At 46.5% G+C, this 14,469-nt stretch overlaps 1 long non-coding RNA gene across 1 annotated transcript; it reads right to left on the bottom strand.

The window, feature by feature from the left end:
• Nucleotides 1–7,507: 7,507 nt before the first annotated feature.
• Nucleotides 7,508–10,757, bottom strand: LOC113913346. Its single transcript, XR_003517165.2, has 3 exons — nucleotides 10,640–10,757; nucleotides 9,076–9,306; nucleotides 7,508–8,476 (listed from the first exon to the last, which is right to left on the bottom strand). It is a non-coding gene; the product is annotated as an uncharacterized LOC113913346 (long non-coding RNA).
• Between the last annotated feature and the right edge of the window lie 3,712 nt (nucleotides 10,758–14,469).

Here is a 14,469-nt window from a genome sequence, read left to right as displayed (position 1 = left end):
AAAAGGGAACAAATGAATCACCGTAATAGTAGAGGCTTAACTTATGTTTATAGCCTTGGGGGTGACCAGATACCCTAGTCTCAGGAGCACTCATGAATCCTGACTATCTGCCACTTTCCACGGGGCCTTACCTGGTGATTGGGAGCATCTGTGTGATTCCTGTCCCTTTACTGCCTTGTGTCCCTTTCCAAACACATTTCCCCAGCTCAGTGCCTTGTACATAGCAGATGCTGAAGAAAACATTGCTGTAAGGATGAATTACTTGAGATGATCTAAGAAAAATTGCTTCTTGCCATCAAAATTTCCTAACACACTACCTCCATTTTGGGATGGTTATGTGTGACCACCTCCTTTGGTTCGCATGGAGCAGCCCTGGCCACGTTTTACCCAACCCAGCATATCGGTTGCTCTAACTGCTGAGCCAAAGATCTGACTGCAATAGCCCAAGCTCGCGCAGAGATATAGGAGAGACCAGGAAAATCTCAGGCATAGGGTGTTAGTGCTCAGTGCAAGAGACTGTAAACACAGCATCCAGCCCGTCCAAATAGTGGGAGATCATCTCTGACTTCTTTGTATCCAGAGGCAGTAGGAAGTCAAGTGGAAAAGCAAGACAAGACATGCTGCACAGAAGACAGGCAGCCTTAAGAAATGGGAAGGGCTTTAATTAGCTCTTGTCTGGGTTAAATGTGCCAGAAAAGTGAAAAGGATGGGACTTATTCTCTAGGTAGAACAAGATTAGTTCTTGTCTCGTGTATTTACCAGGTCAACAGACACTGGATAGAACGATGTCTTCCGCTCCTCTCTCCCACCCCTTCAAGCCTTTGAAAACTTACTTTATCAAAATTAAAGCCGAACTGTGCTGTCAGGGAAGCCCTGAAAGCAATCAGTTTGGAATACTGAGCTAGCAAACTTGAAATCCTTTGGGACCACCGGGGTTACGACATGCAGAGGCACATCCTACCGTGAGGCGGCAGTATCCCTAGTAGCGCGGGGTCCCAGGCTCAAAGGGGTGGCCAACAGGAGGATGTTCACTTCAGCCCAAGTTGGAGATCAGAGCCCAGGCTTTTCCCTGATTCAAAAATTAAAGGAAAGTAAAGTCCCAGCTGAATGAGACTTTAAAGGCATTTTACCAAGCTCCTTGGAGAAATTGAAACTCTTCACAAACATGTGTCCCACAAACATACATACACGCATATGCACCTGCCCCAGTCGCTTGCCAAATACTACAACGTGCTTCTTTTATTTAAAAGGTGATCTTTTTCTGTGGATGTTTGGCTGCCTTTCTGAGAAGGAAAATCCCCACCAAATGACTTCCAGGTTCATAGTTCAATTGCTCTCTGGAAGAGCTTCCTGGGGAATGATTTGGAAACTTGAAGGTAGCTCAAGGTGGAAACTTGACACGGTGAACACTCCTATCCTGCACTTGCCAAAGTCACAAATTTCTCTTTAACTGGACAGCCATCTGGAGCACCAGAGTGCTTCTGCCCCGGAGAGTGTGTCTCCTCGCACGTGCTTTTCTCACCTGCCACAGAGGGTACTTCCTTCTTAAAGGTCCCCATGACACCCCATATCTACTTCAAAGACTGAGGCTCAGCACTACTATGACTCATTTGCCTGGCTGTGTCCTCAGTAGGTTGCCAACACTGGACGTTGGAGGAAGCATCTTACCGTTAAATTCTCGGTGACTAGCTTAATGCCTGACACATAGGAGGAACACTTGGCTGGATGTTGGTTGAATGAATGACTGAGGGCATGAATGTCTTACTCATCTTTGCATCCCATGCAGTGTTTAAGTATTCTAAATTGCACAATAAATTTGTGTTACATCAGTCTTTTTTCTTCGGAACACTTAGGGTGACCCGGCTGTCTAAAGCAGGCTATCTTATGACCAAGCCCTTAGGAATCTGCAGAGGCCATCTACTATTTTTGTAAACCTGGATGTGTTATGGAACCTCTCCTTTTCCTTCAGAAAGCTTGGAAGGAAACTTGAATTTCAGATAGAAGAAATGGTGCATGTTGGGTGCATGGGTTTGTACCCAGCAGCTTCCTCGAAACTGTCCCAAGGAAGGGGCAGCTGAGAGGCAGTGAGGCATTCCACGGTGGCCTGGGACGAGGCTTCCTGTGATAGGGAGGGACGCAGCAAGGGAAGAATGCGCCTAATGGCCCGCTGGTGTGAGCATGAACACAGACTGCGTTGTGAAAGACAACCAGCTCGCATCTTCCCCAGCTCCTCTGAGAAATGCAAATTCTTCGCACACATAACGGAAAAGTGTTCTGGTCCAACCCCTAACCCTGCTAAGGCCCCTCGGCACATCCTACATGGCTCATTATGCTGCCAGGTGGCAAAGGAAAAGCAGCAAGATCTTCAGGTACGGCACTGCCACCGACTGCAATGAAATGCCCTTGACCTCTAGCCTGTTGGCAATTGAATCTTCAAAATAAAGACGAGCGATTATTGCCCCCCCCCATAGTAACAAAAAAGATGATAATGTCAAAGATTCAGTGTTTCTTCAACTGAAAGGAAATGAAGGCCATAATGAAAGTCTTTGAATACCCCGTTGATGGCTCTGTGGTGGCATCTAGGACCCTGAGGCCTAAGTGTCTTTGATTGGACCTCTGCCCAACTCCTGGATTAAGAGCAGCTCAGAGAAGGGACCTAGCTTCCTTCTTGCGTCCCCAGAGCTCCGTACAGTACCAGGCACAAAGCAACCAGACAACCCATGTGTTTCTAGGGAACAGCGCCTGATGCAGGAAAGGGGGAGCATCCACATGGACCCATCTACCAAATTCTAGAATACCACATTCAGGAGTGTTCCTTTGAAACCTGAAGGAGACAGTTCTCCTAGCAATAAAAGAAAAGGGGACTTTGACATGGCATCCAGGCCCCTCATTCAGCAAGTGCTGCTTGACCTCTGTGCCTACTCTTGGCAGGCCGTAACCTCAGAACATAGGGATGAAGGGGCAAAACCTGGGTCCAGCTTGGCCACAGGCCAGTTGAACAGCCTTGCGCATGTCCCTCCGCCTTTCTGGGCTTCAATTTCCGCACTGGTATAAAGCCTACACTGGTGCACAGTTCTAACCTTCTAGTAGCTTCTGATTCAAAAAACATACCCAGTGGAAGATACAGATTTAAGAAGAGTTCAGAAAAAATGTGCAGAATAGTCATCTGCATCTGGTCAACTGCTATGCTGTGTCACAAAACCTCCTCTGGGGATGGCTGGGACATTGGACAGGCCCTAAGTGGCAGTTGTCACATTCGAGGTACACATCGTACTAGGATGAAAGGATGCCTAGGGCCTCACAGGGACGGCTCACAAAGCAAAGTAAGGCCTGTGTCCTGAGGAGGAAAACATGTCGTCGCAGCCGCCGGGGTGCTCTGCTGCCTCTCAGCTCGAGTGTGCTCTTCACTGCACTTCCAAGTGGACCTGTTCATCTTACAGACTATAGTTGGAGTCCGCAGGTGTCCCCGGGAATGCTTTATTAGAGAACATTGGCGGGAATCACGTCGGGGCAGCAGGCGAGATGGAAGCAGAGCTGGAGAAGGATGCCATAATCAGAGATTTGGAGCAGCGGGGTTATAGGAGACACGGCTCTAAAATGGAGAGTGAGAGGTTTGCCTTCTGTGTGTTCCTTAGAGATCTCTAGAAAGAACGGATCCCCAACCCCAGATGCAGAACTAACCCAGGCAGGAACCCTAATAAGCCCTTTCATGAGCCAACCTTGTAGGAAAGATGTAGAATGTCCTTCTTTTTGCTTCCTGTCTGATTCCGTCTGAACAAAATCTCAGGGCAAGTAGGAACGAGGAAGAGGAATGCCTGAGGCCATCTTGGGATTGTGCCTGAGCCTGGGCACGGTGTGCAGCCTGAGGTTCTGAGTCAGTGAGCGCCACATCAGCTGGCTGGGTCACTGTGGACAGTTTGGCCGTCCCCTTCCTAACCCCAACACTACCGCTGAGATGTCCCTTCCCTTCCACTTCATGATTACGGGGTTTTGCTGTGTTCGACTTCCTCTGCATTATGAACACTCACAAGGAAAGACTGTCATATGAGTCATCTTTCGGTGTCCAGGCTCTCCCTCAGAGTCCCTTGACAAAGCGGACAGGGAGCCAACTCCTCCATAGCCTCAGCTGCAGAGCAGGAGGTTTTGAGGAATAACCAGGCCAGGGAAGACCACAGGTGAAGGACGGACTTTCAGCTTGAGGGGACCGGGGTGAGCTGTGCTTGCATTTCGAGACAACCCCAGGACCATTCCCAGTCTCCCTTTGTCATCTGTGGAAGGACCCCCAAACCTGTCATCTTTGCTCTGCATTGCACGGATCGGACGAATAGTGTGCATTGCACGCCACAGAGCCCTCTATCACTGCTGCTTCAGTTAGAGCTCTCTCTCCAGAAGAACACCCAGAAGGACGTCAGTGTATTAATTATTTCAGGGGGGGCTGGTTCTCCTCTTGGCAGCGAACAATGCCAGGAGGAAAGAAGTGGAAGATGGAAGGAGATGCAGAGCAGACAGGAATGGTCTTCCTCTTGGGACAGAAGCTTCTCTGGACCTTGGAGCCTTTACAGTGTGTAATAGATGTGTAGACTGCACTCACACAGTGCTTTTCAGCCAGGGCCTTGGAGTTATTTTGCCCAGTTCGGCTCCTTTGGTTCCCTAATAAATATAATTGGAACCATCAGAATGGTCCCAGACAGAATGTGAGCCAGGGAATGCCCTTTCCCAGAAGTGAGACGTCAGACGCATTTAATTTAAAAGCATCCCCAGTGCCTAGGGCTGAGCCTAGGACACCTGGTAGCCTCTCAGTACAGATTTGTTTGATAAATGAACAGCGGAATGATTGAATGAACTTATTTCTGAGGGTTGCTCCAAACCTTTCAATTTGATTAAACAGATACTAGTTCATGCAGCCAAGTCACGGAAAAGAAGCTTCAGCCCAGCACAAACAGAACCTACTCCTTACTTTAAACGCCTCTCAGAGAAAAAATGCATTTCAAACGAGAACACCCAGCTGGTCCAATTGTCCCGGAAGCTGCTTGGGTTTAAAATGTTCAGGTTTGCTATGGCAACTCACACGCAGTTCGTGTAACATCTCCTGATGGTAATTCATTGAAACATAAGGAAAGGACTCGGCATACGAATTCCGAAATCAGCCTCGTAACTGGTTAACATCAGTAGAAATCAAACATGTTCTAGACTTTCTGAAAGGTCAGTTAAGCCACGTGTAAGTGTACTAGAAGTTCGTTTTCTTACGATGGGAAGTGAGGACCCACGTACGTTAATTCTGTTCCCATAAGCCTGTGGTTTGTACAACCTGGATTCAACCCACTTTTGGTCTTCCGGATATAATCCTTGCCTAACTATTCATTTCAACCCCACAAGCCTGGGTTGAACAATTGCCACATGCCTGGCCTTGTGCTCTGGGGGACATGGCCAGATTTTTTATTGACTCAGGAAAACAAGAAAATTCATCACCAGCTAAAGTATTTAACAACAGGGTGTGAGAGGCCAAGTTCAGATGACATGTTGGTTATGAGCACCAACGGGCCTGCGTTTATTCAGTAATTACACAGGACCGGGAACACTGCTGTAAGAGGAACATTCTTGCCCAAACCACACAGATGCCAAGGCATTTATTGAGCAGAAGGATTGCCTAACAGTAGCTATTTAGTGTGATAATGGCGTTTGATAGTTTGGACACAAACACCATTGTCACACTCCACAGCTCTGTTAAGGAAAATCTGTAACTTCACCTCCACACTCCGCCATTGCCACTGGTCACCATCAGGGAACCTTGGCAGCTCCACACAGTGACCTGAGCAGAGAAAAGACGAATCACGAGTGGGGGGAGCATCTTGAGGAACAGAAAGAGAGAAAAATGTCAGGCTTCTTTGTCTGGAACAGTTGAGCTAACAAAGCGACCCATTGCCTTGTGTCCACTGTCATCACCCCACGGAAGGCCTCCCACTGACGGGAATGAAACTTCCTATGGAAACGGATGGCAGATCTGTTTGCATCAATTTTCTAAGAGGGTTGAGAGAGAAAGAATCTCTAGAGGGAATTGATTTCAGGAAACAAAGACTCAGCTGTATTATGAACTGTAGTCATATGACCAGATTCATGGGCCCTCCTCAACTCTCACCTTCCCAACTATCCCAATCCACTGTCGATAAATATGGTAAGTTCTGCAGTCTAAGAAAATTAAAAGGATTTTGCATGGGGATATAGCATTTCCCCTGTATGTGCTGTATTTACTCTCAGGAACATCTATTGCATACCAAGGCATCCGATGGTGTGCTGTAATTTACTCTCAGGAACATCTATTGCATACCAAGGCATCCGATGGTGCTCAGATTTTAGCTCTTACTCACCTTGGTCATTTTCCATCAAAGTAGAGGGTGGGAGATGAGGGGAGATAAGGAAAGGAGCGCAGGGAGAGAGGAGAACGGTCGAGTTTTTTGTTTACAATACTCACTTTCCAGCAAAAGGGAGCCTCCTATGAATAAATCCCTTCTGTTTTCCTGGCTTTCCTGTTAAAAATGGTTTCTAACTGATACATGAACTCCTGCCGACCGTAGAGAATGAGAGGAAATAAATCATTTTACCTAACCCTTTATTTTCCCCCAAATGCTAGGAAAGGCAAAGGTTGAGGGCCAGTTTGTTTTTTCCCAGGAAAACTGAGTTGTTAACCTTTGACCAGAGCCTTGCTTTGGCCATAGAACTGGCCCATTCTTAAACAACTGAATATGCACCCTTCTGCATTTTTCAGTAAAAATGGCTCTTATTCACATGCAGACCAGGAAATCACCCTCTTCGACCTAGAATGTGCAGTTATTAGCGCACCATCTCAGTCTCCTTGGGCTGGGGTGGGGAACCCTGCCTCTTTTTTCCCCTTACCTTCTTGACTGGGTTGATTTGCTTATCCTCCTATGAAGCGCCTGACTTCCTCTGGTTCCAGTCTGTGACCCTCACTTGTCCTGACAGGGTGTGGTCATTTGCATGGCAGCGGGAACGTGCCCCTCGGCCCACTGGTAGACCAGCTGTCTTCAGGGGGAGCTCTTCACCTGGGCGGTTTTGGCGTGACTCACACCAAATACAAATTCTAGAATTCCAGCTGGCCCCAGTCACGCCAACCCTCGGCACTCTGGGCATAGACATGGTGGACACACTCTTCTGCTTCTTCCCCGGAGCCAGATTCATCTGCTTTGTCTTTGCCTGAGGGACTTAGAACAGAAACCCCCACTTCCTGGTCACTCATGGGATGTTGCTGACCATGACAAGAGGCTCCAGAAATCTCTTGGCCTCAGTTGGGAAGAATCACTGGGAGGTGAACAATTCACTGGTTAGAAGGGTCCCAGTAGGACATGCTTGGAGAGCCGTCCATCGGGCAAGAGCTTGGGCCCATTTCACCTCTCAGGACGTGCCAGCAGGGTCTGAGCCTGCCTGCACTTCTCCAGGTGGGCTCTCTATGCTTGAGGCATCTTACTAATCTGCAAAAGACAGAAAAGGGGAGGAAGAGTAAAGAGGAAAGAAGAGAGGAGAACGTTAATGCGTTTCAGGTAAAGCTTACAGAACTCCCGTTTTTATTTATCAACACCTCTATTTCTTTGGTCCAAGAAATTTATCTCAAGCAAAAAGCCGTTGAATTTTAGAAAAGATTTTTCTTTTCTACCAATTTGTATACAAATTTACCTATAAGGTTGTCCACGGAGCCCCTGTTTATAAGAGCAAAAATTGCAAACAACCCAAATGATAGGGAAAGGGTAATATATTTATAATATAACCTAGTCATTTAAGGTGACATTGTAGAAAAATGGTTGTTGACTTGGAAAGAGATTCGAGGTATGTGACTGAATGAAGAAGTAGTTTACAGAACAGCATACACAGTATGAGCTCTTTTCTGTGACAAATGCATATACGCCCAGGGCAAAAACATCAAATGTTAACCTTGTTATCTTTGAGTGGTGGAATTATAGTGGGGTTTTTTCCTCCTTTTGCTTCTCTGCATTTATTAATTTTTGCAATTAATGTAGTACTTTTGTAATGAGAAAAATAATTAGAATTTAAACAATTTTTTAAACAGTTTCTTTTCTTTTTTTTGGTGGATCCCATAATAAAAATTCCTTCTTGCAAAACACTTCTCTGAAATTCGGAGGTTAGAGCTTACGCTGTTTTGCCGACAAGCTTGCAATGTGAGTGCTGTGCAGAGGGGAGCCTCAGGCTAATTTCCTAGCAAATTATTAGTGAAATACTTTATTATGCAGAACAATTTTATGGTCTTATTGCATCCATCAATAAACACATATTTATTGACTGCCTATTCTCTCAGCCTTGTGAACAATTTTTTAAACGTAGTTATATTGGTCTTCATCTTTCAATGCTTTGTTTCTGTAGGAGTGGGTAAGCTGTCAACGGGCAAAGCAGTTTACACGAGCAAGTGGAATGTTTTCGGCCTCTTCAAATGCCAACCAATAATATGCCACTAATTAAAAAAAAATTAGAAGTGGTTAATGCCAGGATCTCCTTGGATATATATATTTTTTTAATTTCAGAGTCTCATTTCTCATTCTTCAGCTTAAAAAACATCTTTTGTTCTAGTATTTTCCAATTTAACAAGTGCACTTAAATGGTACCCGTTAATAAAGAACAGAATGTTTGTAAGCTGGTTGGGAAATAATTATACCTGTTACTTCCTGTGAAGAAAGTAATGCATCAGGCAAAGACACTGGGTGTTATTCAGGTTAATGTGAGATGCCTGCACCGTTTCCCACAGCTCAGAAAAGACCTTGCCTTTTCTAAGGATCCTCTGCCTTACTTCCTAAAAGGGGTCAACTGCTATGCATACCTAAACGCCTGGCTATCAAAACTCAATTTCTGTGCAGTGTCCCCATCTCCCTTCCCTCACTGTCCCAACCTGGACCGAATCTTTTGCTGTGGTCAATTCAGAATGTTGTTTCCCCACTGAGCCTGTGGGTATGAAAAACAGGCTAGCCTGGGTTTGCTCCTTTTTTTCTGTCATGGGTTTCTTGCCATAAATGGGGAGGGAGAGTTCATTAAGGAGGAAGCCTTTGCAAGCCTAACCTTCTAGTAAATTCATCAGCCTGTTAAGTATTCTGTGTGCCTCACAGCTCCTTGATCTTAGATTCCAAAGTACCAGGAATATCACGAGACTCCCTATCCTTTCTCACGTCAGGTCTTGTCTTTGCTTTCAGATGTTTCCCAGGCGCTGAGAATGTTCTAGGGCCAACCCTGAGGACCGAGTGCTTCCAGGGTCTGTGAAGTGTCATCTTTCTGCAAACCTAACCCATTAGCCTAAAAAAAAAAAAAAAAAAGATTTCTTAAAAAGCAAAAGATAAATGGAGATGCTTTTTCTTAATTCCAAATCCACATTTACTGTCATTTCAAACAGATGTGTTAGAGGCATCAATTAGATTCTTTAAGGCTGTTACAGTCTAGCTGAAGGCAAAGGAAGTTAGTATCATATGCCTGAGACTTGTCATTTTGAAAGTACATGGAAATTTTAAAATAGAATGTTCTTGTCAACAAGGAGCAAAGGCACATATCTTTTTTTTTTTTCACTGAAATCCATCTACAAGGGAAAATCTGGAAAGCTCCTTATGCCTGCAATTATTAGCGATGCTTATCACCAACCAGGGGTGAAAGTGGGGGTGGGGGTTTGATTGGGAAAATTCTCAGGCAGGTTGGGGTCTCAACAGACCTTTTTCAAAGAGAATTGTTGAGGTTTGGGGATTCCTGAGAACCGGTTTTATTCCTGTGCGGGTGTCTGTTTTCGGGGTCGTCAAGGGAACGGGGCTTCGGACAAAGGAACATCCCCGAGGCTGGTGAAAATGATCCGGATGTTTATGTGGTGAAGCCCCGGGAGTAAGGGATTCGTCCAGCCCTTTGAAAGAATGTCTACATGGGAGGCTCTGGGGAATCCATTTCACTTTCAAGGAGAAAAACCAACAGTGATTCTGAAAACAACGATGATTGTTGTAACCAGGAGAACAATTTGAAAACGACAAAGCAAGTTAACCACACAAGCTTAAAAAAACCCCACTGCTACCACATCCGTGGAACAAAGCTGGAGCGCACAGGGCCCTGGCGGTTTCCACAGGGCTCCAGAATGTTCTCTGTTCAGAATGTACCCCAGAGGGGAACACAGGGAGCCTTGCCAGGTGCTTGCCCCAGAGCATGGGGGAGGGGAGGGATTCCTGGCCTAACAAGCCCCCCTAATTCCAATTATCCTGCTGATGGGATCTTGTGTGAAGGCCTTGGTGCCACTATTCAGTCAGACCATCCTTGGACAGGAAGTGGCTCCACCGACGCCACTCCAAGGGCACCGATAAAAGTCGGGGCCATCTCTCGGCCCTCAAATCCTCCCTAGCTCCTCTCCTCTGCTGGGCTGAGAGGAACCTCCAGGAAGGTCTCCGGTTTTCCCAGCCTTGCTGAAGAAACAGAGCAATTATGGCAGACAAATTCAAATAGGCTGTGGTTAACACTTCACATCGCTCAGGTGCTGAGCGGGCTTTCTGGAAACACCTGGGCGCAGTACGCCCCTGTTACTCGGAGTCGGTGGCTACCCCCAAGAACGGCCTGATTCCCCCAGGGGAGCTGGAAGGGGCTCGGGGAGAGGGGTGCTTACCTTCCAGTCCGCGCTGGTCCCGTCCGGGCCTGGGCCCTCCTCTGGCCCGCGGCCCGCGCCGCGCAGGCTCCTGGTGTGTGTGGGCTGTGCCCTGTGGCCACAAGCCCTGAGCTTCTGGGGGGTGTAGGCCTTTCCGCTCTCCCTTTATGGGATCCAGGGTTTTAAAGTAAACAGTTCTTTCTCTCTCTGATAAGTCACATTAAATTATTGATTCGGAGGCTGGGAGGGCATGACCTTAGCCCACTAAGTCATCGTCACCTTTGGTCAAGCACACTAAGCCGGGCTGGGAAGCCCAGCGGCGCCCCCCACCCCCCACCAGGGCCGGGTGGTGGCCTGCAGCCCAGGCAGAAATGGGAGCCAAGGGGAAGGGAAGCAGGCAGCTGCACCTCCTGAACACATCTTTATCCCCCCACCCCCCCAAACCAGGGTGTTTTTACTCTTTCCTTACAGAAAGGCTGCAGTTTATGACATTGTCACCGCCTCAGATTTCAAGACCCGGAGACATCACTGGGTCATAGGAAGCCGTTAAATAAGTTAAATACATCCTTGACTCATCCTACTTGGAGCTCTTGACCAATATTTGGAAGCCGGTCTCAATCTCCTCTTGAACTGATCGTTTCTGACGTAGTTACAATCTATTTGTTCACGCCAACAATTATTTATTAAGCTCCTCCTTATCTGCTGAGCTCTTGTAATGGAAAGGTGAGCAAGACTGACGGAGTTTACAGACTGGTAGGAAGATCCACACAGAAGCAGTGAGCTCAACAACCATTGGGGACTGCCGTCAGTCCTAAATGTGGTCCGTTAGCTGCTATTATTCTATTTTTATTTTTAAAATCTGTTAATTCCAGTAGAATTAACATACAGTGTCATATTAGTTTCCAGTGTACGATCTGGTGATTCGACACCTCTTTACATAACTGCTATTATTTTTAATGTCTCTGACCATTTCTTTTCCTCCTCAGGCCACTCCGTCATTTTGCTTTCTTAGAAAGGAAGCTACTTGTCACCCTCCTTAGTAATAAATGAGATGTGAAGTGAGGTCTGGTTACCCCAGTCTAAGCGCATGGTGACCTGAGACATTGGGCGGCCCTAACTAGCAGGTGTTGTCGTTTTGCCCTACCCTTACTTGTAGTGATTCAGTTTCTTGCCAGGTGCAAGTGGAAAGCAAAGTATGCTGTGGCTTTTTCTTTTTTCTTTTTTCCCCTCTAAGAACTGATCCCAAGAAATGAGCCCGGGGCGCCTGGGTGGCTCAGTCGGTTAAGTGTCTGCCTTCGGCTCAGGTCATGATCCCAGGGTCCTGGGATCGAGTCCCGCATCGGGCTCCCTGCTCAGTGGGGAGTCCGCTTCTCCCTCTGCTTGTGCTCTCTGCCTCTGTCAAATAAGTAAAATTTTTAGAAAAAAAAAAAAAGCCCAAAGAGTTGCCTGCTATTTGGTCCTTCTACTGCTCCCTAAGTCCCTGTGGGAGCCCCCTCCCCTGGTTGCCTCGGGCCACCTGGGATCACCCTGCAAATCACCCCTAGAAAAGACCGGAGTCTTACCCAAGAGGGCTGAGGGATTGGCTGTGACCTTCCAAAGGCCGACACATTCCTATGGTAAAAGCCCAAATATTCATCCCGAAAAGAGAACATTCTGGAGCCCTGTGGAAACCGCCAGGGCCCTGTGTGCTCCAGCTTTGTTCCACGGATGTGGTAGCAGTGGGGTTTTTTTAAGCTTGTGTGGTTAACTTGCTTTGTCGTTTTCAAATTGTTCTCCTGGTTACAACAATCATCGTTCTTTTCAGAATCACTGTTGGTTTTTCTCCTTGAAAGTGAAATGGATTCCCCAGAGCCTCCCATGTAGACATTCTTTCAAAGGGCTGGACGAATCCCTTACTCCCGGGGCTTCACCACATAAACATCCGGATCATTTTCACCAGCTTCTCCGGCCTATGAATGCTGCGTTTTTGCTGAGACAGTTTTCCCTTTGTTTGGAAACCATGTTGAAGACAAATGTTCAACTTTTAGATGATTTTCTTTAAATTCCCAGACATGCTATTTGCAAGGATTCTGGATTGCCAAGAAAGGGCAAATTGTGTCCTATTTATAATCGTTACCAAACTTCTTCCAGCAAATCCCACAACCCCTACTTCAGGTGCCTTTAGAATTGACTTTCTTTTTCACATTCTTTTAATGTAAGATAGATTGGAATCCTGCAAGGCTGGAGTTCAGTTTGGAATGTCTGCATCTTTAGTGTTTGTACTCAGATACAGGCTACAAAACTGGGCTTCAGGCACGGGGAAAATCAAAATCAGGTAAGTTTCCGCTGGTGGCAGGTGGAAGTTGACCCCGCCCCCTGGAGGGTGACTCTGTTTTCTCCCCTTTCTCCTCAGAGCAGCAGAAATGTAAAAAAGCCTTCCATTTCAGTGAAGAATGCCGAATTTTGCCAGGAGGGAGGCGGAAGCTTGGGAACTGGGAATCCTGGGTCTCCTTTGAAATTCTTTGCCATTTGGATTTTTGCCTTTGGACAAGACACTATATTTTTGAGACTTTAGTTACCTCTCTGGGTAGCAAAGCTGAGAATACTTGCTTGCCATTTGCTCTGAAACCTTTGGTGAAACAGGAGATGGATGAGTTTTTATTAATGAGTAGAGAAAAACAAAGATGGACAGAGAGCGATGACAAGGGGCAGGGACCACATGGACTAATCGGTGATGTACTGGATAAGGACCGGAAGAGACCAAAGGAGTCGAATTTACCACGTGTGGGAAAGGGCCAAGCCCAGAGGGACTGGAAGGTTGCCGAACTGTCACAGCCTCAGATTTGCCACCAAGAGAATCAAAGTCACTTTCAAACCAGTGTCACAATCCAGGGCCTCAGTGAAAACGCAGAAGGCTGACAAGGGGGTACTGGTTTGATCATGGTAGTTGCACGCAGGTCATCTCCACTAAAGGTCCTGTTCTCATGGTGGGAACAGGCTCAGAACACCAGTAGGCATGGAGGGGTCAGGAGCCTGACTGCCATGGGAGGTGGGGTGGGGGGGCTAAATTAACAGTAATTCCTTAAGAGCATCTCATTTTCAAATTTCCCAATTATCTCCAAAATCTTTTTTTAAACACTTCTCTTTTCTTCTTCCTTTCTTTTTTAAAAGCTATAATCCAGTCAAGATTCATGCCTTGTATTTGGTTTTCCTTCCCTCATTGTTTTTTTTTTATTTTTTTTTTAAAGATTTTATTTATTTATTTGAGAGAGAGAAAGAGAGAGAGAGTACATGAGACGGGGGAAGGTCAGAGGGAGAAGCAGACTCCCCGCTGAGCAGGGAGCCCAATGTGGGACTCGATCCCGGGACTCCAGGATCATGACCTGAGCCGAAGGCAGTCACTTAACCAACTAAGCCACCCAGGCGCCCTTAAAATTTTTTTTTAAGATTTTTTATTTTTAAGTGATCTCTACACCCAACATGAGGCTCGAACTCACAGCCCTGACAGAGCCAGGCAGGCGCCCCTCCCTCACTGTTTAAATGACAAAAGTAATCTAGATGATCTCTAGCCACTGTCAAAATATGTTTCCATTGTAGGTTTTCCAGAGATTGGCCACTCCTCCAGGACTTCTAATGAGAAAGGCGCAGACGCAGGCCCTTTAAACCTTTAAATCTTTAAACTTGGCTTCCCTCCCCCTCCTGCAAATGAGCAAAACTCTCTTAAGTAAATCTTCTTAAACATCAAACAAGAATCTCCAATGAGACCTCATTCATTCACTCATTCATGGAAGAAATATTTGTTGAGGGCCACAATGTTCTCAGCACTATTCTAGATACTGGGTAGACAGCAGCAAAAACCAACCAACCAACCA

Source organism: Zalophus californianus, chromosome 14 (assembly GCF_009762305.2).
Source record: "Zalophus californianus isolate mZalCal1 chromosome 14, mZalCal1.pri.v2, whole genome shotgun sequence".
Classification (NCBI taxonomy): Eukaryota; Metazoa; Chordata; class Mammalia; order Carnivora; family Otariidae; genus Zalophus; species Zalophus californianus.
Note: the sequence above shows the minus strand (reverse complement) of the source record. Positions and strands in the feature narration are given on the sequence as shown.